This window comes from Monodon monoceros, unplaced genomic scaffold, assembly GCF_005190385.1.
Source record: "Monodon monoceros isolate NGI ecotype Baffin Bay Population unplaced genomic scaffold, NGI_Narwhal_1 Super_Scaffold_21, whole genome shotgun sequence".
NCBI lineage: Eukaryota > Metazoa > Chordata > Mammalia > Artiodactyla > Monodontidae > Monodon > Monodon monoceros.
Genome location: NW_021703778.1, coordinates 116,732,407 through 116,760,220, shown reverse-complemented (window position 1 = coordinate 116,760,220; position 27,814 = coordinate 116,732,407).

The following is a 27,814-nucleotide window of genomic DNA, read 5'->3' as shown; positions in this document are numbered from 1 at the left end:
TGAAATAGAGACCACAGAGATATCTATGCATATATAGAAACTTGGTATACAACAGATTGTAACCAAGCAGGACCCTGTGGGACTTTCCTGGAACAGACCCCCCATGTCCTCTACCCGTCTCATGTTTGTAGAAAATCTTTAGTGTCCCAGCCTATCCTGAGTCACAAAAGCCTAGCTCAAGAATTAATGATTGAAAGGATGTGAACAAAAATAGCAACAAAAATAGCAGTTGGGCCAGGAGAACTGGTAACAATTTAAACTGTAAGTCATCCATTTAGCAGTCACAGAATCTTTAGTTCCTTCCTGAAGTATATAGATAACAGTATCTGATGCACATTTCTGAGTTGTTTTACAGAATCTAAAGTCCCCACCAAATAGAAGAAGTTAACTACATGATGACCATGAGCAGATAGCCCCAGGATTGTCTGAGGATTGATAGTGTCAACCACTGTGACACCACCCTGTTACCTCACCATCAACCAATTAGAGAATTATGCAGGAGCTGATCACATATCCTGCAATTCCCCTCTCTCCCTTTGCCCTTAAAACCTCTTCCCTGAAACTCATCAAGGAATTTGGGTTATTTTGAGCATGAGCTGCCTGGATTTCTTGTTTGGCACCTACAATAAATACTGCACCTTCCTTCACCACAACTCTGTGTCAGTAGATTGGCTTTAGTGCGCACAGGCAAGGGAACTGAAGTTCAGTTCAGTAACAAGATGACTGAGGAAAGAAAGGTCTGTTCATTAAATGGTGCTGAGAAAATAGCCAAACTATACAGAAAAAAAAAATGTGTTTCTTAATTAAAAATGAAAATGCACAAAAATCTAGATTTATTATGCATTTAAGGATAGATGGAAATTAAAACAAATAGAAGAAAATGATAAAGAATAACTTCATGACCTCAGGGTGGGTAAGAATTTATTAATTACAACAGATGCTAACAATAGAAAGAAAAGATGGTTAAAGTAGAACACATTAAAAATTTAAACTGCTATTCTCCATAGAGCACAACAAAGACACTGAAAACATAAGCCGCAAAACAAGAAAATATCTGCAATGCATAAAATTGATAAATGTTTGATACCAGGATATATAAATAACTCATAAATCAACAGAAAATAAAATTTAAACAAACCTGTAGAAAAATCAGCAAAGACACGAAGAGGTATTTCATAGAAAAGGAAATAACTGCTTAGTGAACATATGAAAAGATATTTAGTCTTGTTAGTAATCAGATAAATGTAAAAGAATGTGAGAGGTTCCTATTCCATGGTCCAAATTTGCAAAAATTTAGAAGTCTGAAAATACCAAGTGGTGGTAATGATATAGAGTAATGAGAACTTATTTGATGTGTAAGTTGAATTAGGTCAATAACATTCTAAGACAATTAGCCATTACCTAAAGTTAAACATGGACACACACTAAGACTCAGCAAATTTATTTCTTGCCATATACTCTAAAGAAAATCCTGCCTATGACAATATCCTGTGCACAGAATATCCTATACCTAGAGACATGCATAAGAATTATTGTGGCACCTGTGTTTGTAATATTAAAAACCCAGAGGGTATGAGCAATTTCTTCATTGACAAAAGGTTAAATTAATTATATTCTAAGACCACCATGAAAAAGTAAATGGCAGAGAAAATAAATCAACTACAGCTACATGCAACAGTATGCAAACACATCAGAATCAATATTAAATGAAATAGTTTAAAATAAATATGTGAGATAAATCTAGAGACTTAGAAAAACTGAAAATAAACAAGAAAAAGATGAACAAAAATTCAGGGTGATTATCTCTTGGGGGCCAAAGTGATTTGAAAAAGGAGAGGAGCAATTGTTAGTTTCAATGGATTGAAAATGGTCTAGTCTATAAGTTGAGTGCTGAAGTATCAAGTGTTCATTTTATTATTTTTATATTTCAAAACATATTTATGTGTGATATCATTTTATACACACACATAGATATTAAATATGCAACATGAAAGGAGGAAAATGATTAATTCTCTGGGTTAATAACAATTAATTCTCTGGCTTTAAGTGTGTTAAGGAACATTCCAAAAAGGGGGCAACAATTGGGAGAGAATTTGCAGGGTAAGTAGCTTTTTGTCAGGTTAAGAGAGGGGAAAAAGGCATTCTGGGAAGAGAGTATTTAACAAGGACAAGAAGTTGTAAAACTGTCTGGAATGTGCAGAAAAGCCAAGCATTCATGATGGCTATGGTGTAAGTTAGTGATTAATAATATAAAGTCTGAAAAATTCACTAGGGTCAAATTTTTTTTTCTTAAGTTACTTTTTTAAAATTGAAGTATAGTTGATTTACAATGTTGTGTTAGTTTCAGCTGTACAGCAAAGTGATTTAGTTTTATATATATATATATATATATGTATATATGTTCTTTTTCAGATTCTTTTCCATTTTAGGTTATTACATGATATTCACTATAGTTACCTGTGCTATACAGCAAGTACTAGGGTCAGATTTTGATTCTAACATTTTATGTTAAAGAAATTGGATTTCACTGCATAAGCATGAGAACATTAGCTTAAATTTAAATCAAGTGCACTTTCATATTCAGATATAGGAAGAAAAGCTGGGGAAATTCTTGTGATGATTAATTTTATATAACAATTTGATTGGGCCATAGCATGTCCAGGTATTTGATCAAACATTATTCTGGGTATTCCTGTGAGGGTGTTTCTGGATGAGACTGACATTTGAATCAATAGACTGAGTAGAGCAGTTTGTTCTCTCTATTGTGGTGAACCTCACCCAATCAGCTGAAGTCCTGAATAGAAAAAAGTGCTGAGCCTCACCTGGGTAAGAGAAAACTCCTCCTGTCTGACTAAATTCCTCCTGTCTGACTACCTTCAAACTAAGACTTTGGCCTTCTTTCTGCCTTCAGACATGAACCGTTACAGCAGATCTTCCTACGTCTGGAGCCTGCCAGCCTTCAGACTGCAACCACACCAACAGCAGTCCTGGATCTCCAGCCAGCCAACTCACTCTGAAGACCTTGAGACTTGTCAGTTTGTCAGTCTCCACAATACATGAGCCAATTCCTTACACTAATCAATCAATATCCACCCCCTGCCTCCCTCAAGAATGTATATATTCTATTGGTTTGTTTCTCTCAAGAACCCTGATTAATACAATTATTAAAATCATCTGTTTGATGTTATTGACGAACCAGTAAGTAGTAAAGAATTACATCAGAACTGGGTGAAAGGGGGATGATCAGAAAATTTAACTCAGATTTGGGGGTTTCTGCATGTTGCTAGAAGGGGTAATTGAGAGGGGAAGAGGCTGAGAGAATCTTTTGAGGATTTTTGTAAAGGTAAAGTGTCAGAAATTGATATCCAGGACCTATCAAGGATGGAAAAAATCCCTGGTATACCCTTCTTGTTTTAGGTTAGAACCTAAAGAGTTGCAACCTAGGAATAATGGTCAACCAGAATAGGTTTTCCATGGCCTGTAACTCGTATTGGAAAATGTAAATCTATAAAATTAGATATAGGTGATCCTAGATTTTAGGTGCTAAGAGGCACCTGGAGGAAGCACACCAAAATACTCATGGAAGAAGATAATACTATCCTAGTTCTCAAAGTTACTTCTACAAATATTTTCCAATAAATGTTGGACACAGATATTAAAATTATCAGGCCCACAAAGAGAAAAGAGAGAAGGGACAACAACAACAACAAAACCAAAAGAAACAACAGAAAACAGTAGACATTAAATAGAAAACAATTAACAATTGTTATGAAACAGTCCTATAAAGTGAAGAGATACTGGATACTCACATACATTTAAGATTGTGGTAGTTTCTATATTGAATGCAATAAAGGACAAGAACAGAATTTAAGCAGAAAACTGGAATATGTAAAAAATAAATAGAAATCTGAGACTTGACAAATTCAATAACCAAATGAAGAATCAAAACAGTTGATTAAACAAAATATTGGATAAATGGAGAGGAAATAATTCTGAAGAAAATAGATTTAATGAAGCAGAATGGAGGAAAAGATATAAAAACTAGAAGGAAAAAAATAGAAGTCATAGAGGATACAAGGGAAAGGTCTAATATATGTTATTCAGAGTACCATAAAGAGAAAAAAGGAGGAAGAGGGCAGATGAAACAATATTTGAAAAAGATAATGTCTTATCATTTTCCTAAACCGTTAAAAGATATTATATATCAGATCCTGAACCTCTACAAGCTCCAAGCAATAAAATTATGAAGAAAACCTAACCTCGGAACATCACACTGTATTAACTTTCTATTGTGGCATAACAAATTACTACAAACTTAGTGTAAAATAGCATCCATTTGCTGACTCACATTTCTGTAGATCTGAAGTCCAGCACTGCTTAGCTGGGTTCTCAGGGCATCAAAGACTGAAATCTCATTCTTGTTTTGGTTTTCTTGTGTTTGTAAGACTGAGATTTTTGTTTCCTTGCCACTAGAAGTTGGGGAGGCTCTCAAGAGGCCACCTGCATTTCTTGCAACATGGTCCCCTCCATTTGCAAGCAAGCAACTGGTGCATCAAACCCTGACTTTAAGTCCCTGACTTTTACTGCTTCAAGTCCCTGACTTTCTGTTTTGTTACTCTTTGGAGACCAAGCTCTGCTTTGAAAGGGTTCATGTCATTATATTAGGCTCACCTGGATGAGCTCCCTACCTAGAGATCAACTAATGAGATCTTAAATTACATTTACAAAGTCCCTCACAGGAGTACCTAGTTTAGTATTTAATTGAATAATTGGGAGGTGTGTGTTCATCAGGGACCAGGAATCATGGGGGTAATCTTAGGATTCTGCTTGCCATACACACTAAAACTATTGAGGGAAAAAAAGAAGACAAAAAGAAACTATTAAAAGCAGCCAAAGAGGGGGAAAAAAAATCAAAGTATCTTCTAAAAACTGCTCAACCCAGAATTCTATACTATGTGAAAATATCCTTTGGGAATTATAATTGAAATAGAGATAATTTCAGACAAGTTAAAACTGAGAAAATGTATCACCATCACTGTCAAACATATAATACAAAAATATTCAATGGGGTTTCCCTGGTGGTGCAGTGGTTGAGTCTGCCTGCCGATGTAGGGGACACGGGTTCTTGCCCCGGTCCGGGAAGATCCCACATGCCGCGGAGCGGCTGGGCCCGTGAGCCATGGCTGCTGAGCCTGCGCGTCCAGAGCCTGTGCTCCGCAACGGAAGAAGCCACAACAGTAAGAGGCCTGCGTACTGCAGATAAAAAAAAAAAAAAAAAATTCAATGATGTTCCTCAGGCAGAAGGAAGATAAGCACAGATGAAAGTTCAGAAGTTCAGAATGTATGAAATAAAACAGGTAAATCTGAATGAATATTGAATAAATAATAATAAAATATCTTGAGTTTTAATCATTCATAAAATTGAAATATGTGGAAATAATGTCAAATAATTCAAAAGGAGGTAAATTGAGTTACATTGTTTTAATGTTCCTTGCATTACCTGGGAAGAGAGTAAAGTACTAAGTAATATTAGATTTTGATAAGTCAAGGATGCAGTTTGTAACTGCAAAGGAAATTACTAAAATAAATTATAAAAAGTGTATACCAAGCTAACATTAGGAAAAAAATGGAAAAAGAAAAAATAATACAAAATGTGGTAAGAAAAAAGAGAAATTTAAAATGGGGGGTACAAAAAGAAAGCAACTAATAAGATGTTAGATTTAAACCCAAATACATCTGTTATCATGTTGCATATTGGTTAAAGACCAATAAAGGACAAGCTTTATCAGACTGTATTTTTTAAATTCCAAAATATGCTACTTACACAAGACACATTTAACATACAAGTTTATAGAAAATTTGAAAGCAAGTGGTGAGAGAACCGTGTACCATGTAAACAATTAACAAAAGAGAGCCAGAGTAACCATATTTATGTCAAGCAAAGTACAGTTTAAGAAACAAAGAGGACACAACACAATCATAAAAAAAATAATAATCAAATTACCAGGAAATATAAAATTCTAAATCTGTGTTCAGGTAACATAGGTTCAAAATTTATAAAGTGGAAATTAACACAAGTACAAAGAAAAAAGGACAAATCCACAATCAATGAGGAAGAGTTTTAATAGACGTCTCTCAGCAACTGAAACAACAAGAAGATAAATAAGTAAAAATGGATTATACTAACAATGTTCTTAGTCCAGCAATGCATTAAAATATATATCATGGATTAGAAATCAATATATTTTACTACGCCAACAGAATAAAGAAAAATCATATGTTTATCTCAATAGATAAATAAAAAGTGTTTGGTGCAATTTAAAATTTATTTATGATAAAATCTCTGCAAATTAGGAATAGATGAGACCTTCATACATCATATAATAACAGGTGTCTACAAAAATCATAGAGTACACATCACAGTAATGAAATTTTAAAGTGTTCCTTTAGAGGTCAGAATCAAGACAAGGGTACCTGCTATCACCCTTTACAGTCAACATTACACTGGAGACCCTTGGAAATTCATTAAAGCAACAAACAGAAACTACAGGTTATAAGCATTAGAAAGAAGAAATAAAACTATCATTATTTTATGGTTATGTACATAGATCTAAAGACTATTCAGATATATTAGAATTAATAAGTGAGTTCATCCTAAACAATTAGATGCAATCAAGCCAAATATAGTGGGTTACTCATTTCATATGCTTAAAGCAGTAATATGTGTTACTCCATTATTACCCACTGTACAGTGTTTTGAATGTCTAAAATGATTTACTTTTAAAAATTGTCATTTTTCTGATTATAAGGCAATATATATTTATTTTAGAAACTTTGGAAAGTAAATAAAATTATAAAACTGGAAACTATTTAAAATACAATGGTCCATCAGAAATGAGATAACATTTTAGAATATCTTTTTTCAGATGTGGTTAGGTGGACCTCTAAGTTTTAAATATTTTTAGAGAGAAAAGATTAGCACAGAAACATTTTCTCACAATGTTTCAGATGTTTCATTTAAAATGCTTTTGGAGGGGCTTCCCTGGTAATGCAGTGGTTAAGAATCTGCCTGCCAATGCAGGGGACACAGGTTCGAGCCCTGGTCCAGGAAGATCTCACATGCTGCGGAGCAACTAAGTCCGTGAGCCACAACTACTGAAGCCCACGTGCCTAGAGTCCATGCTCTGTGACAAGAAGCCACCGCAGTGAGAAGCCCACCCACCACAACGAAGAGTAGCCCCTGCTCTCTGCAACTAGAGAAAGCCCACGCATAGCAAAAAAGACCCAACGCAGCCAAAAATAAATAAATAAATGTATTAAAAATAATAATAATAAAAATAATTTTGGAGAATAATGATATGAATTAAAATATTTTTACTTTAATTAGGAAAGATTGTAATCAAACCAGTTAAGAAGTTAATTTAATATCTGGTAACTGACACTGACAAAAACAGACATTAAAATGTATATATTTAGCTAATTTGGATTTTCCATTTTTTTAAATCTTAAAATTCCCATTCCCTTTTACCTTTTTATACTTTCTAAAAGTCTGACAGAAACAGGGACCATAAAAAATGCGTTCAGCAAATTTGCTAGATATATTTGGGTAAAAGTCAACTGTAAGTCCCTATAACATGAATATATATATGAGAAATAAAATTTTTACAAAAGGAAGCTCTTTATAATAGCCACAGAAAACAACAAACAACTGAGAATAAGCTTAAGAAATTTCATATAAAATCTCTAAACAGAAAACTTAAAAAAAGAATTGAAAAATATTACTGTAGACCTAAATGATTGGCAGGCTATGCTCATGATTTGTATGACTTGATCATTACAATTAAAGATGCCAATTCTAGTCAAAATGATCTATATATCCAATGCCATCCCAGTTAACATTTCAATAGAAATTTTGATATTGGTAAGCATTCTCCAAAATAAAAATTTCCAGAAAAGTGCAGACTTTCTTGAAAAAGAAAAACAAACTGGAACAATTTTTATTCTTGACTAACACTATGTATAAAAGCCTGGCAATTAGACAATATGATATTTATGCAAGGGCAGTCTAATAGAATGGAACAGAAGAGTGAGTTTGAAAATTTACCCTATGTATATCTGGACCCTTGATTCATGAAAATTGTGCTAGTGCAGGGCAATTGCATCTGGAAAAATTTAAAACTTGATCTTACATCACACCACCCCCAAACTCCTTCCATATGTTAAAATATAAATTTCCTAGAATATAATATTATACACTTAATGACCTTAGTATAGATAAAAACTTACATAGCACTTTATAAAAAAGGACAAACCACAAAAATGTTATAAATCAGACTATAATTGAAATAAGAACTTCTGTGTCTCAGAAGATATCATTTAAAAATTGAAAATTTAAGCTATAGTGTGGGAAATTACACTTGAAACACTTATTAAGAACTTCTATAATTAATAAGGGAAAGTCAAAAATTACAAAAGAAAATATTGACAAGAACTCTAAACAGGCATTAAAAAAGGTATTCAAGTGGTCAATAAACATTTTTAAAAAAAGGCACTAAACTTCCTTAGCAATCAAGGAACTGGAAATTAAAATTATAGTGTGAAACCACTATCAATCCACCAAAATGGTTCACATTTAATGAGAACAATGTACAGTTTTAGTGAGTAAATGGAGCAACAGGAACTCTCTCACACTACTGATGGAAGAGTAAATTGTACATGAGATGTGAGGGAATGCACAGTCACAGAAAAGGTTGAGAATTTTGAGATCTCATATCCCTGAACCTTGCTAATTGAAGCAGTAACACATCCTTTTGCCTCATTAAAGATTTTGGCTACCCGTTGTTGTCTCAAAAGGGGATGCCAATTTTCCTTGTAACCAATCTCCATTTTCTCCAGGTCCATGAGAGTGAAATCCCAGCATAGAAAAAGGCAAAGTACCAGAACTGTATGGGAAAATATAGCCTATATACTGAGAGAAGTGTGGGGCTTTACCAATTAGTATTGGTAGGAGGCTGGGGAGTGTTATGGGTTGAATTGTGTCCTCCCAAAAAGACATATTGAAGTCCTACCTACAGTACCTCAGAATGTGATCTTATTTGGAAATAGTCTTTACAGAGTAATCAATTTAAATTAAGGTCATTAGGGTAGGTATTAATCTGACTGGTATCCTTATAAAAAGGGGAAATTTGGACATAGAAGCAGACATGTATAGAGAAAAGATGATGTGATGACACACAGGGAAGGATGGCTATGTTGCTGATATGGTGCAGCTAAAAGCCAAGGAACACCAAAAATTGCAGGCAAACACCAGAAGCGAGAAAACACAAGGAAGGATTATGCCCTAGAACCATCAGAGAGTACAGCTCAGCCAACACCTTGATTTTGGGCTTTTAGGCTTCAGATCTATGAGAAAGCGAATTCTGTTATTTTAAGCCACCCAATTTTTGGTACTTTGTCATAGCAGCCATAGAACACTAATACAGTGGGTGGATTCAATGGTCATTAAATGAGGGAAATTAAAATATCAGATTAGTTAGAGTCAAATTCATGGGTGCACTCACCTGGGATTCAGGATTTAACATGGTAGCTTGAGCATTTGGGACTGGTATTAATAATTCATTAAATTGGTTAATTAATGTTTGGACTCATTGATGGCTTTATAGTTAATGAGGGTGAAATGCTAGACTTTTATTGTCATGCTGAAAACGGAGTATGAATGCTTGGGAAGATGACAATTTTGGAATGGGTTATAAACTAATTGCTCAACTAACTACTCCCTCAGCATCCTCTTCACTAGGGCCCAGAGGATATGCTCTTAGCCAAGACATAAAGAATCACAATCATGAAGGGGCTTTGATGAGCTGTGGAGGCTGTCATGGGAAGCCAGAGTTAACTGTGGTAGATGACCTAATCTTGATGGAAATCATGAGCCCCATAGGGATAGAATTAAATGGAGGCACAATTATAAAAGTAAGCTACAGGAACAGAATAATAAATACACTTCTGACCTGTTGGAATTTTGGGCAATGGCACATTGATCACAAATAGACCTCAAGATAGAATAGATGATACTTGACATACATAAGTGCTATGTTAATTACTTTTTGCTGCATAACAAATTACCCCAACATTTAGCAGCTTAAAACAACATGCGTTTATTAACTCACAATTTCTGAGAATCAGGAATTTGGGAGAAACTTAGCTTGGTGGTTCTGGTTACTGGGTTTCTCATGAGGTTACAATAAATATGTCAGCCAGAACTTCATTCATCTGAAGGCTTGACTGAGGCTGGAGAATCCACTCACATGGCTATTGGCCGAAGGTCTAAATTTCTTGCTACACAAATCTCTTCATAGGACCTCTTGTGTTTCTTTCATGACATGACAACTGAGCTCCCCCCAGGAAGAATGTGAGCAAGGAGGAAACCCAGATCGCTTTTTTTCATATAGTTACAGAAGTCATACAATATCATTTCTGCCACATTCTTTTCATTCAAAGTTAAGTCACTAAATGCAGCCCACACCTAAGGGGAGGAGAATTAGATTTCACCTCTTGAAGGGAGTACTTGTACATTTATTTGCTAGAAGATACCTAACTTGAATCACCATAGTGAAGATTCAAAGATTTTTGCTGAGTTTTGTGCACATATATGTTTTTTCACAGACTTGGAAATGGTGGGGAAGTCAGTGTACTTTGAGTAAGGACACTGAGACACACCCAAAAGGATATACTGTGACTTTTTCTCAAGCCATTACCATTTACGAGACTGGCTATGCACTGGAGAATTGGAAATGCTGAGACTTTCTGAAGGATATTAGATACTGATTCTGAACTACTGCTAATCCTCAGAAAGAAAAAATTTCATCATGGCTTACTGTTCAAAGTGCCAGCCAAAGAAAGCCGGTGATGCCAGACATTGTGCTCCAATTCTACCTCAGAGTAGAAGGCTAGTGGGACAGTAGATAGCTGGGTCATGCATTTTTTTTCACTGTGGAGGTTGGTATTTTCATTCAGACAAATGACAAGATTAGGTACTGACAGAAAAAGTGTTGGACTCTGCTACTCTCTGTCTCTCTAGATCCACACTTCACCTTGTTTCACCCTGCTTTGTGCCTGCGAAGGCTCAACTTTAGGGACTTCATGGAAAAAAACTACCTTGTCCTATGCATCCCAAGCACCAGTAGAAAATCAGAGGGTGGCAAGAGAGTGAAGTTTAGGTATTTATTTCCCTGAATCTGTGTTTATTCCTCCAGCTCCTTCTCTTTCCTCAAGTAAGCAGTGGCTGCTTTCCTCTATTGAAGAGCATGGCTACTATAGCTACTGTTGTCTCACTGAGTAACTATGGTAACTAGTTCCTTCAGAAAATTATTTCCATTGGGATATGTTGAATTTGAATGTGACTATATTAAGCAGGTAGCTGGATATATGGCTTTGAATCTCAGATATGATATAAGAACTATATAGAAAAATATATGAGTATGATCAGTTTAATGATGATAGCTCAAGTCATACAGGGTGATGGAGGATACTTGTAGAAAGTGTACACAATGAGAAGAGAAGAGGGCTGGTGCGTTTCCTTGGGGGAAAACTCATGGGGTGTTTAAGTGACAGTCTCCTTTTTAATGACAAAGGAGATTAAAAAGACATGGTCAGTGTAGGACAAGAACCAGTGTTCATAGATGCCAGGGAACATTTCTGAACTAAGAGCTGTCAACGTTATGAAATGAGGTAAGATCAAGTAACATAAAAACCCAAAGATATTCAATACATTTAGAAGTATGGAAGAACTAATGAACTTGGTAAGAATGATTTCAATGTACTAGGGGTAGCAGAATACAGGTATCAATAGTTTTGAATCAGGAGCAAATAGATGGTGAAGAAATAAAAGATTTCACAAATCTTGTTTGTGAAGGAGAGGAGAACAGATGATTAGAAGATTTACTGGGGTTGGGGAGAGAACAAGGAATATGTGAGGGAGGAAAAATAACTTCCCTCTACCCTTCTAGGTTCTTGGACGAGACTCCTTGGTAATAGAAGACAGATTAACAAGAGAAAAACAAACAGAAGTTTAAAAACATGTACACTTTCTGTATAGGAGATACCCAGGAAAAACTGAGTAACAACCCAAAATCTCCCAAGCCACCATATTAAATACCATCGTCAGCTAAAAGTAAAAGAGTTTGGAGAGTGGGGGAACCAGTTATGGGAGACTGCTAGGAAATGCTCATTAAAAAAAGTGAGGTTATGCAGATCTGAATCTTTGCCTTCTCCATATAATAAGAGATTCTAGAGATTTAGTCATCCTTTTCTTCCTGGGACAGAGTGAGAGAGAAACTCTTACAAATGGAGATTTCCCTTATAAAAGTAAATGCCTCTTACAAAAGGGTAACTTCTACTCCATTTTCAGAGTTTTCCCTGTGTCTTCTGTTTCTTAAAAATTATCAACCTAAAATAATACTTATGCCAAAGAGGCATATTTTGGGGTGGCAAATTCTGCTCCCCTTTAAATACATGTAAGTATGCCTAAAAGATAGATGAAAAAAAGAAAAACAGAAGGAAGGTTTTGAGGTAATAAGACATGGAACTGTTAGATGACTTTCCTACTTTCCACTTTAAAGAAGCATATATACTGACTCTGTTTGGACCTTTGATTCAGAGTACATATATTAGGTGACTGTTGGTTTCTTTCCAGGTCATTGGTCTCTATTTTGACTTTCATTTTTTCCCTTTTTCTTTACTATCTCTTTGAGCTTGCTTGATAATCCTATGCTGGATCAGTTTAATAATGTATTTGTTTCCTCTAAATTTTTGGTGAAGTAGTCCTAAATTGCCATTCTAAGCCAGAAAAGACAGGAGAGAAGAGAGATTCTACAATTCTTCTACAAATTCTATCATTTATAACTGTGGAAACCAATATCTCCTTTTTCTCACCTGACCACGTTATATAACCCAATTATTCATTGTAACAGAAGTCAGGCATCCATGATGTTAAAGAAAAAATTACTCTGACACTTGTTAAAATAGTAAGAAAGACTTTGTTCAAGACTATTGCAATAGGGGTCAATTCTATGGCAATAAGGAAGAGGGATTGTGCTCAACTCCAAATATAGCAAAGATAACTAGAGATTTATAGCCAAGGAGCAGAGCAAGGGGGTCAGTGAATGGAAAATAACTAAGAGAAGGCTTCAAGGGATTTTTGCTAAACTGACAACAGGGTTCTTGCTGAAGTCAGGCCAAAATGACCAAATATCAAGGACAGAGGATGAGAAACTTGACAAGATATTAAGGGTTGAGGGATTCTTGCTAAACCAACTAAGCAGTATTCTTTGCTGAAGGCTGTCCAAGGTAGAAGCCTGGATGAGAAGAGGGATCAGAGGTGCCTAACTAAAGTTTGGTTGAGGAAGAAGTTTTGTCAATGATTATGGTGAGATAAACTAGTTGGATTAATTTGAATCTGATTAAAAACATATTGGCTAATGGAAGCCAGACAATTTTTTGCTGTCTAAATATTTTATGACTGAACAATGTAAAACATTATCTTAGTGTATTGAAAACTATAGCATTCTACTGGAAGGAGTTCATGCTATCAAGGAAACAACAAAAGAAAACAAAATAATGTAACTTCCAATGTAATTATTTTATTATTTACTAGATTAACTAGAACTATGTGAAAAATCATGAAGAAATACATTGCCAACTGTAAGAAATTTTCCCTTTCATACCAACTACATAAGTAAGCTACTTGTAGATGAACTTGTTCAGGGGGAAACATTTAGTCAAAGCTATGGCTTTCTCTTTTTTTTTTTTTTTTTTTTGCCTATTATTTACTATGGTAAACAATAAAATAGAAATAAACTCAGAGAAAGTAAGTCACAAAAGAAAGAAATTCAAAACTCCAGTCAACCAAAATGAATTTTCTGGTTTTCTTAGGATGTTATTTCCTTCCAATATATTATCTGGTGATATTGAATCTGCAAATCAACAGTTTAAATAATTTCGTATTGACTATGCATATCATACTGTTTAGATTCATTGAGAAAGAGGGCCTCAAAAGCAAAGCAGCAACAGAACTTAATAGTTTTGACTATTATTCTGTTTCTGTTAGACTTAAGAGAATATACATTTTAATAATAACTTACCTTTCAAATGCTGAAAGCAAGAAAATGAATTTTACTTTTTCTTGAAGCGTTGCAAGGTAGACATCATTGTTCTGAATTTTTTTTTCATATGATGTATCACTAATTGCTTTTAAATGGGAAGATAATAAGGACTTAATCTTTCCAACTCTGATTAAGGAAATAATCATTCAGTAAAGTCAGATTGGCTCTAACATCTACCAGTATTTTGCTACTCATTCATATAGTCAATCTTCTTTAACGTAAGCAAATCTGTTAGTGAAAAATACCAAGGGATCTTTTATAAAGAACTCTGCAAAATATGTCAACTTTTTATATTTTCCAAGTTAAAAAAAAAATCCCCTCTGGAACTTTGCGTTTCTTTTTGTCATGGAGACTGCATTGCATTTCGCAAAGTTAAACCAGATGGCTGGTAAAAGAAATTTATCATCAAGTTTAACTAGTGCATTTCATAGAAGTCTTTCAATTTATACATGGAAATTTTATGAAGTGTTTCTTCTGCAGATCCTTATGTAAATTAGTAAAGGTCCTGAGGCCCAAAATTTGAAAAAAGTTAGGCCAGACTTAAAGCACCAGGCTGTGGAGAGATAAGAAGCATAAAGTCAAGTCATATCACTAATCTATACTCATGCCTTCAACTGGCTTTCACTGTACTGACTCATTCTGGTCATGCTTCTGCATAGAAATAGTTACAGAAGGTTGTCAACTGAGAGAGGATTAAAAAATAATATGTAATCTTATCTAAATACCTAGCCTAAAGCCTTCTTAACCTTTCTGTCATTGCTTTTTTTATGTAAATACATCATTTAAGCAGTTTAGCCATTTTAGCCAGCTTGCCAGAGCTGGCCTTTTCTCTCCATTGCTAGTCACTGCTTTTTTTCTCTTCCTCCATTTACTTGTAGTCACCTCTGGAATTGCTATTTATAGCTCTGGTGGTATGAGTGCTCTGATGAGATTCAATTTTCAATCTTTATTTTATTGCAAGGTACAGCTTTAGAGGGTGAGGAGTAGATCAGATTAGGTTTTGCTCTGCCAAGAGTTTTTATTCATAGACTTTCTTTAAGAATAGGATGTGAGAAAGACATTAATAGTGAAATATAGTCTTCTTCATATTTGAGGAGGATATTGTGACTGGTATCATTCCAGGGTTTGGGTGTGGTTGAACACCCAGAGCCTTTTGTAGCAGCTTTTTCTATGCTCTTAGAATGATAAAGAGCACCCTTTGGTCTGCAGCTGCTGATACAATTCACTAAGCCTGATGCAGCTTGAGCTGTTTCCTATTTCTTTTTCAGAAATTAATTCAGAACATAGAAGCCTTTTGGAATGAGCATATGTTGGGGCATACATGCTAATAACGTATCATTGAGAAGCCTCTGGTAACAGAATTTGACTCAGTCTAAATGAAGATAAATTTATTATCAGGACACTAGGACTCACAAAGAATTTTTTTTTTAAGCCTGAAAAACCTATGTAATGATGAGGATAACCCCGATTGAAAGTCAAGAACTGATGACTAGTCTCTTTCCCATTGATGTTGGAAAGACAGATTTTGAAGGGCCTCCTGTCTTTTTGCAAAGATGCCTGAGATTCAAATTCTAGGGAAGGAGAGAACTTGATTGACTGGTTTGGAGCCATGGTGAATGACAGCTCCACCAGAACACTGTGGAACTGTGAAGGGTGGTAACTCAGGATTGATTGATACTGAAAGAAAATAGAAGGTATGATCAGTGGGCGATTGGTCTTATTACACTACTGTTACTGCTCTTTGGATATTATGATCAATTATTTAAGATTTATTTTTGGATCCTGGTTTCTATGGACTCTCCAAAACATATCAGACATTGGACCTAATCCAACCAAAAATACTACTAAATCTAAAAAAGAGCTCTCTTCTACATGAGTAAGGAAGTAAAATGCACTTAAATTATAGAGTGAACAAGCACTTAAATTCTAAACTGGTTTTTGACAATTAGGGATAAATATATAAGAAAACTAAAAGGGTTTTGAGAGCCTCTGCTGAATAATAACATTCCCCAATATAGTGATACTTAATATATATCATATTGAAAATGCTTAAACATTGTGGGCAAATAAACTATTTGATTCTTAAAATTCTTACAGACAAAGCTGTATGTGTTTTGACATTTCTCATTTAAAACTGAGAAGTGCTACACAGTGGGCATTTGTGCCATTGCAGTCATGGAAATGGTATATCTTTCCACTGTGACTCATTGTATTTTTTAGTGATGAGAACATATGTAGTATTATGCTGCTGAATTAAAAGATTTTTTTCTTCTTCATTTTTATAGATGTTAAATGTCTGTAAAGAATCTTCTTATTTATTCATCTTATTTATTTATTTTTGGCCGTGTTGGGTCTTTGTTGAGGTGCACGGACTTCTCATTGCAGTGGCTTCTCTTGTTGCAGAGCACAGGCTCTAGGTGCCCGGGCTTCAGGAGTTGTGCCTCGCGGGCTCTGGAGCACAGGCTCAGTAGTTGTGGCGCACAGGCTTAGTTGCTCCGAGGCATGTGGGATCTTCCCGGACCAGGGCTCGAACCCGTGTCCCCTGCATTGACAGGTGGATTCTTAACCACTGCGTCACCAGGGAAGCCCAAGAATCTTCTTAAATGCTCCAATAAACATACCAATAAGACTAATAACAATAATGACTAACATATTTAATGTTGGGTGTATGCCAAAACATTAAAAGTCTTATTTAATCTTTACAGCAATCAAATGAAGCAGATCTGGGTTTCTCAACTTCAGCACTTTTGACATTTTGGACCAGATAAATCTTTGTTGGGTTGGGGGAGAAAGGGCTCTCTGGTTCATTAAGATATTTAACAATATCCATGGTCTCTACCCACTAGACGCCATAAATGCCTATAGAACCCCCTCCCAAGTTATGACAATCAAAAATGACTCCGTACACTGCCAAATGTCCCATCTGAGAACCACTGAAATAGGTACTATTGTATTCTGCCCCCAGAAAAATCTGTTGGTCAAGAAAAGTTTACTTCACTAAATTTACTGCAGCAAGAAAGAATACCACTTTCATAGTAAGTAACTCAACAGATACAAGTTAGGTCAATTTATCTTCAGAATTTTCTTGCTTAGGCTCAAGAAGTTAAGCTGGGTCTTTTAAAGTAGGGAATTGATTAGGACTGGGTAAAGTTCACATAAAACAGTTCAGGATTGGAGAATAGGGAGGAGAAGGTCTTAAGGTGGGTCTTGATGAATAAATTGTTTGATTGAAAAGAGTGCTGATAAATTGGAAGATTGGGATTGACACATACACACTACTATGCATAAAATAGCTAAGGAATAAGAACCTGCTGTATGGCACAGGTACCTCTACTCAATACTCTGTAATGACCTATATGAGAATAGAATCTAAAAAAGAGTGGATATATTTATATGCATAACTGATTCACTTTGTTGTACAGCAGAAACTAACACAACATTGTATCAACTATACTCCAATAAAAAATAACTAAAAAAAAAAAAAAGAGGGCACCGTTCCCTGAAATGAGCAAACTCTTTGTCAGGTATACTGATTTCCAATAATTTCCTAATGTAAATCGTAAAGTTATTTATAGGTTTGAAGTCTCATGTTCCCACATAAGAATTTACTGCTGCAAATTAAGTTATATTGATATAGGTAGTCTCAGTTTTTGGTCCCACCAATTTGGCTATGTTGATACAAATTGTCTCAATTTCCAGACCTTCATTTTGTTACCAACTGTTTTGAGTAGGTCCCCAGGCAAGGGTCCTCCAACCCAGCGTGCCCAGTGGTGTCATTGGAGCCAACAGAATAAGAATGAGACTGAGTTCAGTTTAGAAACAAAGGGAAGTTTTTTCTTTGATCAAAGAACAGAGACGTGACAGCTCCGGCTCTAGAGCACATGCTCTCCCTGACATGCTGGGCAGAGCTGCTTCATAGAGATTGCCTCAGCCTGGAGGGGAGGAGGTGGAGTTCTCGCTGGTCAGGCACAGGCGTGCTGCTCATGTCTGCAGATCCAAGCGCCAGGTGCAGCACCTCTGCATGTGGTCTGCTGTGCCGAAGCGTTGGGCGCAGCCATTTCACACTAGAAACTCTAGTCTGAAGAGCTGGGCACAAAGCCTCTGCCCGCTGCAACCTGAGAGCAAGTGAAACTAGACGAAGTACAAAGGAAAAAAAAAGTTTAGGTTTTATTTTAATTACCCAGATTCTATTTTGATTTCTCAGGAATTGTTAATGGGCTTTGCTGGTGACAATTGTAATCCTTCTCTAGACTGAGCTGGGGATATAATTACCATATGGGACATGATTAATCTAAATCTGTACTGATGTGTGAGGCATTATTATCATGTATCATGTTTTGCAGAGTGGTTGTTTTACTATCTATTATCAAGTATTTCTGTTCTCTCTTTCTCTCTCTGTTTCGGTCATTTGATGGGACAACTTCTTTGCAACATTTTGATCACTGTAAGTATTATGGACTGAATGTTTGTATCCTCCCCAAACTCATATGTTGAAGCCCTAACCCACAATTTGATGGTATCTGGATTTTGGGTGATAGTTAGATTTAAATTTTGAGGGTGGGACCCTCATGATGGGAGTAATAAATCTGCAAGCACCTTGATCTTGGACTACACAGTCTCCAGAACTGGGAGAAATAAATGTTGTTTAAGCTATCCAGTCTATGGTATTATGTTATAGCAGCCTGAGCTAAGACAATAACATTGATAAATTCTAAGAAAAGTGTTATGACTACAGTTTGTTGTGTACTTTCTATTAGCACACTAAAGTGCCCAAATTAACCCAAGGCAATGGATCAAATTCCCAGTTTGGACAGCGTGGAGGAAAACAATTTGGGGATATTAGCCAAATTATCTATTTCCCTGATTTCTTTGTTTGTTTTCTGGATCTTTTTATTAGTAGTAAAGATACCAGAATATCTCTAAGAATTAGGTACAACATTCTTTGCCTAAGATCACATGCATTTTACCTTTAAAGAACAATATTATATTTAGGACTCCTCTCTTGAAACACAGCATGCCCAACTTAGTGAGTTTTAAGGGTGAGAAAATTTATGGTCTTAGCGGCATTGTCTATATTCCATGCATACTTCACTTAGGATTTTTTTCCCCACAGTTTTCAGGCCTTATATAAGCATTAAGTGGTCTGGAAGACAAAAGAAATTGACACCACATACCTTTCCAGTAACTATGGTTTGGAGTCTTAAACTGAGACCAATTTTTCTCTTTCTTCAATTTGAGACCAATTTTTCTCTTTCTTCAATTAAATTATCTTAAGATCTTTTTTGCTAAGAGGAAAAGTTGATGAGCCAAACTGGGCTCTAGGTAAAATCAAATATTGAACTGAATGCATACATCAATATACTGAGAAGACAAGTCACTGACCTCTTTGTAGGTTTCTGTAGAACAATAAGCTTTTGTGGAACAAATCTAATACCACTTAATGGGGTGTGGGCACCCAGTCATCTGATTTCAGCCAAAAATACCTTTATGGAGTTTCTGAATCATATTATACAGATAGGGTGCCGTTGAAGAGTGAACTCATACACAAGTGGTAAGATTTATAGTACAGAGATTAACAGGTAGATCATTCAGAACAGGAGACTTCTTTGTAAAGTCTGTAAAGTGAGATAGCTTCCACATATATACCATTTTCCTAAGGACACTTTCTAATCTCTATTTCTGTGAAAGTCAGTTATAAAGTCAACAAAGTCTGAAAGGTACCCAAGTATGATTTGAGTAGAGCCATCAACCTCTCTTTTGGTGTTACATGATAAGGGATTTTAGGATTTTGGATATATGGCCTCTTGTGGTGTTTTCTCATAAAAATCACATTTGAGGTAAATCCAATTGCCTAGGGAAAAAACTCATTTATTAAAAGGGACTTGTACTAAAAGGAGGTAGGTGGAGCCTAAAAGAAATTAAGCACAAATCCATTTTTTTGTTTGATTGTGTTCTTTAGCTGATCAAAAAATATCTGTCTCCAGGGTATTAAACCAATAAAGAGGCAAGAAAATAGCTATAAAAATAAACATACATACTTATCAAAACCTGTGGTTCCATTCATGTCTATCTTATTCTATAGGTCTTTGGTGTAAGTTTTCTGTTTGCCAAAGATCGTCTGCTTCTGATTCCTAAAAATTTTCAGCTTAAGGTGTCTAACTGAGATACTCTTCCAGTGATGTAAGGATAACTTATATCTATTTTATGGAAAATCATGGACCCAAAGATCAACTTTCTGTCCTTTCAACTGTGGTTCAAGAGTTGTCTTTATCTGGTGTATCTTCCAGAAGACTAGATCTTTGAGATTTACGTCATTTAAATGTTGTTTGGCAGGATGTTGAAGAAAGGCTGATGATCAGACATGGTATATTGCATAATACTAACATACCAATATGACAGCCAATGTCAATATATGCAGTATATTACCTTGCAGTATTCAACCTTGTCTGTTTCATGGTCTGACTTAGTACTTAACCTTGAGAGAGTCTATGAATCCCAGACAAGTTGAGCTTGTCATTAAAGCCAATGGCATTACCTTATACCATGGAAGTTTACGTGTCTCTGAGCTTGGTAATTTTAGTTTGAGAAGTTCATTTGTTCTTTTATCATTTCCACTGATTGGGGTTGATGTGGGAGTGAACTTTCTGAATTAGTGGCAAGTCATTACAAAGCTGTTTAATGTCCATCTGTCTGAGAGAGAGAGAGTTTGTACGGCAATGGAATTATTTAAAGATGATATTGTAGTCCCATTAACAATACAATTAAAATTTAAAATATCTTCTTCAATATTTAGAGGTATTTCTCCTCATTAGTTCAAAGGCAAAGTTGGAACTTAGGTACAGGGTTTCCCCTCAGAGTATTTTTATTGTTTCCTCCACAATAAATATTTGTTGTATATATAGATGTATCATATTATATATAATATATATAAAATAATCATTATACTATATTATATAATATACCATATTGTGAGAAAAATAAAGATATATATACACATATATTCACACACATATATAGTATTATATATGTTAGTCACATAGCTAGCTAGCATGGGCTGTTATTACAGTGTCCTTTAAGCTTATTATATTTATAGGTGCCCTTTTCTTCTGATGACATTGGAGCACTATTTATTTTATTTGCTCAGCATTAGTGTTTTCTGGGTCTTAATCTGTTTTTGTTTCAAAACGTTCAGTGCAGTCTTCCATGAGGCTGTTCCTTATTCCAGTCTTTGCCTATTAAATTGCTTCGTTTTAGCTTTAGACAATTTACAGAAAGTGAGGCGAGAACCAAGATCACATTTGCTTCAGGATGTACACCTGAGTTCTGCAAAATGTGCTCAATAATCTATCCTATATCCTTTAATTCTCCAGTGGGTTAATCTTTTTTTTTTTAATTCTTCTTTCAACTGTTTTGAAATGTAATGTAATCACAGGGATATCTTTGGGTTTAGCCTCCAAAAGAACTCACCTAAAGTCTATAGCTTTTCTAAACCCTTCTGGTTTTGTTTACATTTGTTACCTTTTATGTCATGCTTAGAACCTTCCTAATCTCTCTCTCTGTCTCTCTCTCTCTCTCTCTGTCTCTCTCTCTCTCTCTGTCTCTCTCTCTGTCTCTGTCTCTCTCCCTCTCTCTCTATATATATATGTGTGTGTGTGTGTGTGTATATATATGTATATATATAATATATACGTATATATATAATATATATATATATAACATGAGTTATGTTTAGCTCTCTCTTTCACTCTCAGAAGTTTCCTAATTTGAATAATAAAATATAGGACCATTCTCTCTATCTCTGATTTAAATAATTCCCAATCTACTGTCTAGTTCTTTTTCTTTATCACACCAACTTATCACATCAACTTTATCATACCACAGGACACTGAAATAAACTCTTATCTCGTTACTTTACTGCTCCCCCTTCCTGTCCCCACCCCCATCAACATGTGCTCTATCCCACAATAAGGAATACCTTATCTATACTGCATCCAGATTTCTGTTCAGGTTACAAGTCTGATTAAGGATCTATCTATCTCTTCTTGTTTATCTAAAAAACCTCTCCCTGTACTCTATGCTAGCATTATCTGAATTAATATATTTTCTTTTCATGCAAAGTACTCTCTCCCATACGACAGTATTTTCACATTCTCTCTCTTTCCTCTTGCTCTGATTAACATCTTATCTATCAGATCTAAGATCAAGGCTTATTCCCACAGGAAACTGTCTATTGCCTCCTGTGGTTGGCTGAATAATAATCCCCCAAGTACATCCACAGCCTAATCTCCAGAACCTATGAATGTTACCTTATCTATCAAAAGTGAATTTAAATATCAATAAATTGAAGATCATGAAATGGGGAGATTATCCTGGATTGTTCATGTGAGTCCAATGCAATACCAATGATCCTTCTAAGAAGGAAAGGAGTCAGTCAGGGTCACAGGGGAAGGGAATGTGGTGACAGAAGTAGAGATTGGAGTGATTTTCTTTGAAAATGGAGGAAGGGGCCATATCCAAGGAATATAGGAGGCCATGAGAAGCTAAAGGCAAGAAAATGAATTCCCCCCTTAGAACTTCCAGAAGGAAACGACCCTGCTGAAACGGTGAATTTTGTCCAAGTGCAACTGATTTGGGACTTCTGACCTCCTGAACTGTAGGAGAATAAATGTTTGTTGTTTTCAGCCACTAAATTTCTGGTAATTTGTTACAGCAGCAATATACCTCTGTACACTACATCTTATTATTAGAAATACTAATGGTGTCACTTGATTCTCCTCTGTCATACTCATAAAATCAGCACTTTTACACTTGATTACATTTTTATTTTTATCTATTTCATAAACTATAAACTACGTGCTCCAAGAAGTTAGGGTTTTTAAAATCTTGCCTTTGTATCATCAGCGTCCAGCAGAGTTCATGGCATATAGCAGATGGACAATAAACATTTTCTGTGAATGGATAAAATGATAAATTTTACACTTTAGAAATTTCTTTACTATGTAAATATAATGGGGAGTATAACATTGGACATCTCATTTATTTTAGGTCTCTTTTTTCTGCTTTTGAGCAATGGTTGATTCCTTACATACAGACATGGAAGTACAACTACTTCCAGCTGGCAGAACTGTCCCCTTCCTTCCCTCCACCTTCAGTATATAAGCAAGATGATAGAAACTTTCCTACTAAGCAAAGATTTTTGTTAGTCATTTCTGAATCATATATTTTAGGATCCATTAATAAATCTTTGCTATGCCTAAGACTTCACATTTTGAATGATCAAAAGTGAGATTACAAGTATTAATTACATGGGGGATAATAGTTTTAAAAAATTCCTGCCACACACCATTGACTGTGAAGTTTACTTTATATATTTAATATATCTCCTTTGAATGGGGCTCTCCTACTTTGTCATTTTGCTTGGATGGTCCAAACATTGGTCTACAGTTTAATATATGCCATTCCCTTAAAGAGCAAGTTACACATTTCCCCCCACAAAACACATTTCCATTAGTTCATTGACCATTATTTCTGAACTCTGTCAATTTTCTCCTTGTCAAATTGTTTTCATGGATTTCTCACACTATTAATATAATAGACTAGCAGACATTTTTAGGTTTGATTATTACACAGCTGACTGTTGTACTCTCTACATTGTATAAAATGTGCTAAGAGTAGCATAATATTTTTTGTAGCTTGTATTGACTTAGAATCTGTGGGCTGAAACTAGACATGAGCAAGGATGAGTGAGCTCATCAAGGAAAGCCCTGTTACTTCTAGAGAGTCCTCCAGAAAGTGAAGTATAGGTACAGTGTTCTGACAGATCAGATAGCAATGTCAGTTGTGTCACTTTAGGAATAGTGTTTTGGATCATTTTCTCTTAGATTTTTATCTTAATGATTTACAACTATTTTTAAAAATGTTCTCTTGCAGTTGAGAATAGAAATATGAGTCATTTTTTACATTGGTAGTTTTAATGACAAAACATCCTAATTATCATATCTATGCATTCATGCCTATTTTGTATAAAGTTTAGCTTTAAAGGGACATAGAAAAGGAGCTAATGATGAGGATTGGAGTCACTAGGTGTGTTCAGTGTACTGAGCAGTTCTCATGCATCAGGGCTGGCTATGGATCTTCTGTTTGGTAAGGACCTATGTAGGAGAGATGGATGTTTCTTTCACATTTATTGCTTTCTGTATCTGCTATTTAATTTCAGAACATATTAAAATTTCCTCTAATTATATTATGTATGGCCTATATATAACAGTAATGCTGTAATTTTGCTTTTCCCTGTCTTAAATGATGGGTGCTTTACGACTGGCTCCAGAACCCTTAACAATTTACATCTATTATCTTCTTCAAAATTTTCATGAGTCTTTCACAGTAGGAGTGACTGTGCATCTCACTGCCTCTCATGTAACCATTTGTGAATTTGAACTTTAATTTTTTGCTTACTGACCTGTCTATGGTCTTCTTGGGGCCAAACTTTACTTTGATTATCTTTTAGTCTCTCTCCCGTATCCCACTTCAAGTCATCACAATGTACACAGTGACCACAATTAAGTGGCAAGATCAATTTTTCCAATTCCTGTATATGTCCTTTATTCCTTCCCCATTCTAAGGAAACCTCCATACACTTCTCAAAAACACCCCTTTCCGGTTGTGATTAGCATTGTGAGCCCAGTGGGTGCTACCTGGGAGAGGAGTCACCAGGCGCTCAGAACAAAATTTCCCTTGTGGGAGCTGGCAGCATCTAGGCAAAGACCGTCCCTGGTGGTCCGTCTCCATCCAAAATGGCGCCCGCGTGCTCGGAAGCATCTGGGTCACTTCTCTCCTGCTTTTCCTTCTAGCCCAGCTCAGGCCATGTGTGTTCTGCTTCTCCCCTTAGCTGCTTCTAAGCCTCCCACCACCTTTTGGCAGCGACATCAATAGAATCTGCCGTTTTCCCCCCTGGTGGGGGCTCTCGGATCTGTGTTTAGCCATTTATATCTACTTTAGCTGTAAAAGAAGTCCAAATGAAAATCAGGCGATTGTGGAACCAGTAGGGACTTGAGGGGTGGGCAGATGTGGGGACAGTGTATCTGGTTCCAGGTCCGGCTCGAAGGCTTCTCTGAGCCGGGGCCAACTCGCCCACACTCGCCATTGGAGATTGACCAGCCAGCAGTAAAAAGTGCATTCTGGAGTCCTTGCAAAGAAAGATCAGCCCTTTGTGTACCAGCCTTTGTCTCCTTTGTGCTTCTGTCTTTATTCCGACCCCCGACCCCCTGCTAGATCCTGCTGGAAGGGGCCCGGTCTGTTTCTGAGATCCGGGTTCCCATTCCGCTAACCCAACTCTCTAGTCACGTTTGCTTGGCTGTGTAACCGAATTGTTGGGATCACGGAAGAAGTCCCCTTCCCTGCGTGTCAGCACAGAGGGTGTGACTGCCACCCCGGCTCCCCGCCAAGTGCCCAGTGCCCGAGCCTGTCCCCGGCGTTGCGCAGCGTTCCCGGAACCATCCTCTCGCTTGGACCCAAGAGAGGCGACAGCTCTGGCTGGGGCTCTTGGTTTCGAGAGGGTCTGAATTGGTTTGGGTGCTTTAAAATAGATTTTTTAGTTCAGTGGTGCTTATGGGGGAAACGGGAATAGAACTTCAGTGTGAGACTTGGGTGGATGGGAAAGTTAAATATTGGTCTTTTTTATTATTATTTTTTGCTTTGCTATTGTTACCACTTTTGCCTCAATGTTAAAATAACAAAAATGAAAATAAAAATTACACATCAGATTCAGATGTGGTCTATATTAACAAGCAAAAGGTTTATTTGTCTTGGAGATATTCTACCTGGAAGAGTGAGAAAGACTAACACCCATTCTATTGACCCAAATTGAACCTGTTTTCTGATAGTTACGATACAATGTGTTCAGTGGGGATTTGTAAAATGAACAAATAATTTCATGGAGATATAGAGATAGGGACCAGAAGGATAGCCATTTTAGGTTGACTTGATAGAAAAATTAAGGAACAGACATGGAACACCTTCTATACATGAAGTGTGTTTTTAAAATACATTTAGTAATTTTTTAATGATAATACCTTCTGATAACGGAGTTTTCCATCTCATTCGTCTAGATATTATGGACACACAAGGCACCTACTAAATTTTGTGAAATAAAAAGTTTTACTTTCACAAAACTACATACAAGTATGCTTTGTCACAAAATACACACGCTGTTAAAAGATAAACTGAAGCATATTGCAATTTTTAAGTTCATTTGAGCAAAAAGCCATTTGAATTGGGCAGCACCAGTCAGGAAATGGTTTGGAGAACTCCACCCACAGGAGCTGGGGAGGGACTTTTATAGAGAAAATGTGGAAGCAAAATAAGGAAATTATTGATTGGGTATAGCTTGGAGCCTACTTGGCTGTTTGTGATTGGTTATCCTTAGGTTTCAATTCCATAACTTTGAAATGTTTACAGGCTTAGATTTTGGTTTGCTTATGTAGGCTCCCAGGTCTTTAAGGCCACCTCAGTCTAATGGCTTCCTTGTTTAATTAATTTAACACTCCTAAAAATATAGTTCGTAAATAAAATATTTGCTAACAAGTAATTATTTAAGGAATCCTATGAAAAATTTTTATGAAAGAATATTCATTCTTTTTCTGTCTTGCAAATACTACTATTGTTCTTGGTGGCTTCCTTTTAAAAATATCCTTTGCTTAGAATGCACATAAACTATAGATGAGCTAGGAAGACTCAGCACATTTGCTTATGAAAAGATGCTAATATTTTACAAGTTTTTCAGAGTGGTATTATTTTACAAAGCCATCTCCTCTAATGCATTTAAAATTATGTGCTTACTTTTAAAAACCTAATTTATATAATTTTATAAAAAGTGCATTTTGTGTACAAAGACAAAATATTTTAGGTTTATTTGTTAATATTTTATTTAAGCAGATTTTTCCACCCATTTATATGAATATGTTTTTCACCATTCCCTGACCTTTCACTATTCACTGACATTCACACAGTCAATCCTTTAATAGTTTGATTATGGCAAAGAAAAACCTCAGATTATTATTTTATATCATGCTAAGGGAAAATGGGTAGGGTTATCTGTCTTTTACTTTTTGAATTACAATATTTGAAATATTACAAAGAAACCCACCAAAATAGCCCAATAATGGCACTTACAGGGTTCATGAAAGCCTAATAGCTATGGTTCATGCACTTTTGCTTTTCAATTTTTCTCTAAGAGATTGAGGTCTGTTCAATGGTGTGTACTGAACTGAACCTTTTCTCTGTTTGCTAAAAAATGTATCTAATTTTTGTTTTTAAAAGATGCCTCTTGGCTAGATGGTTATTAAACATAAGTATATGCCAAGAGATCTACTTGAAGATTTAAAATGAGATCTTAAGTCACACATGTAAAAGAAATAAAAGCTCACTTTCTACTATGGACAAATAGAGTCCTCTTTTTCTTCTAAGTATTCATTTTTCTGCCTTGCCTTTCAAAGCCATTCAACTTTATGATTTTTTAGCCAGAAGCTTGACAATATGGTTACACTATATGTATATGATATTTATTAAATCTACAAGAAATACTAACACCTGATACTTACATGAATGATCCCATCACCAGAGTTCCTCATTATTCCCTGTGTTATTTTTAAGATCAT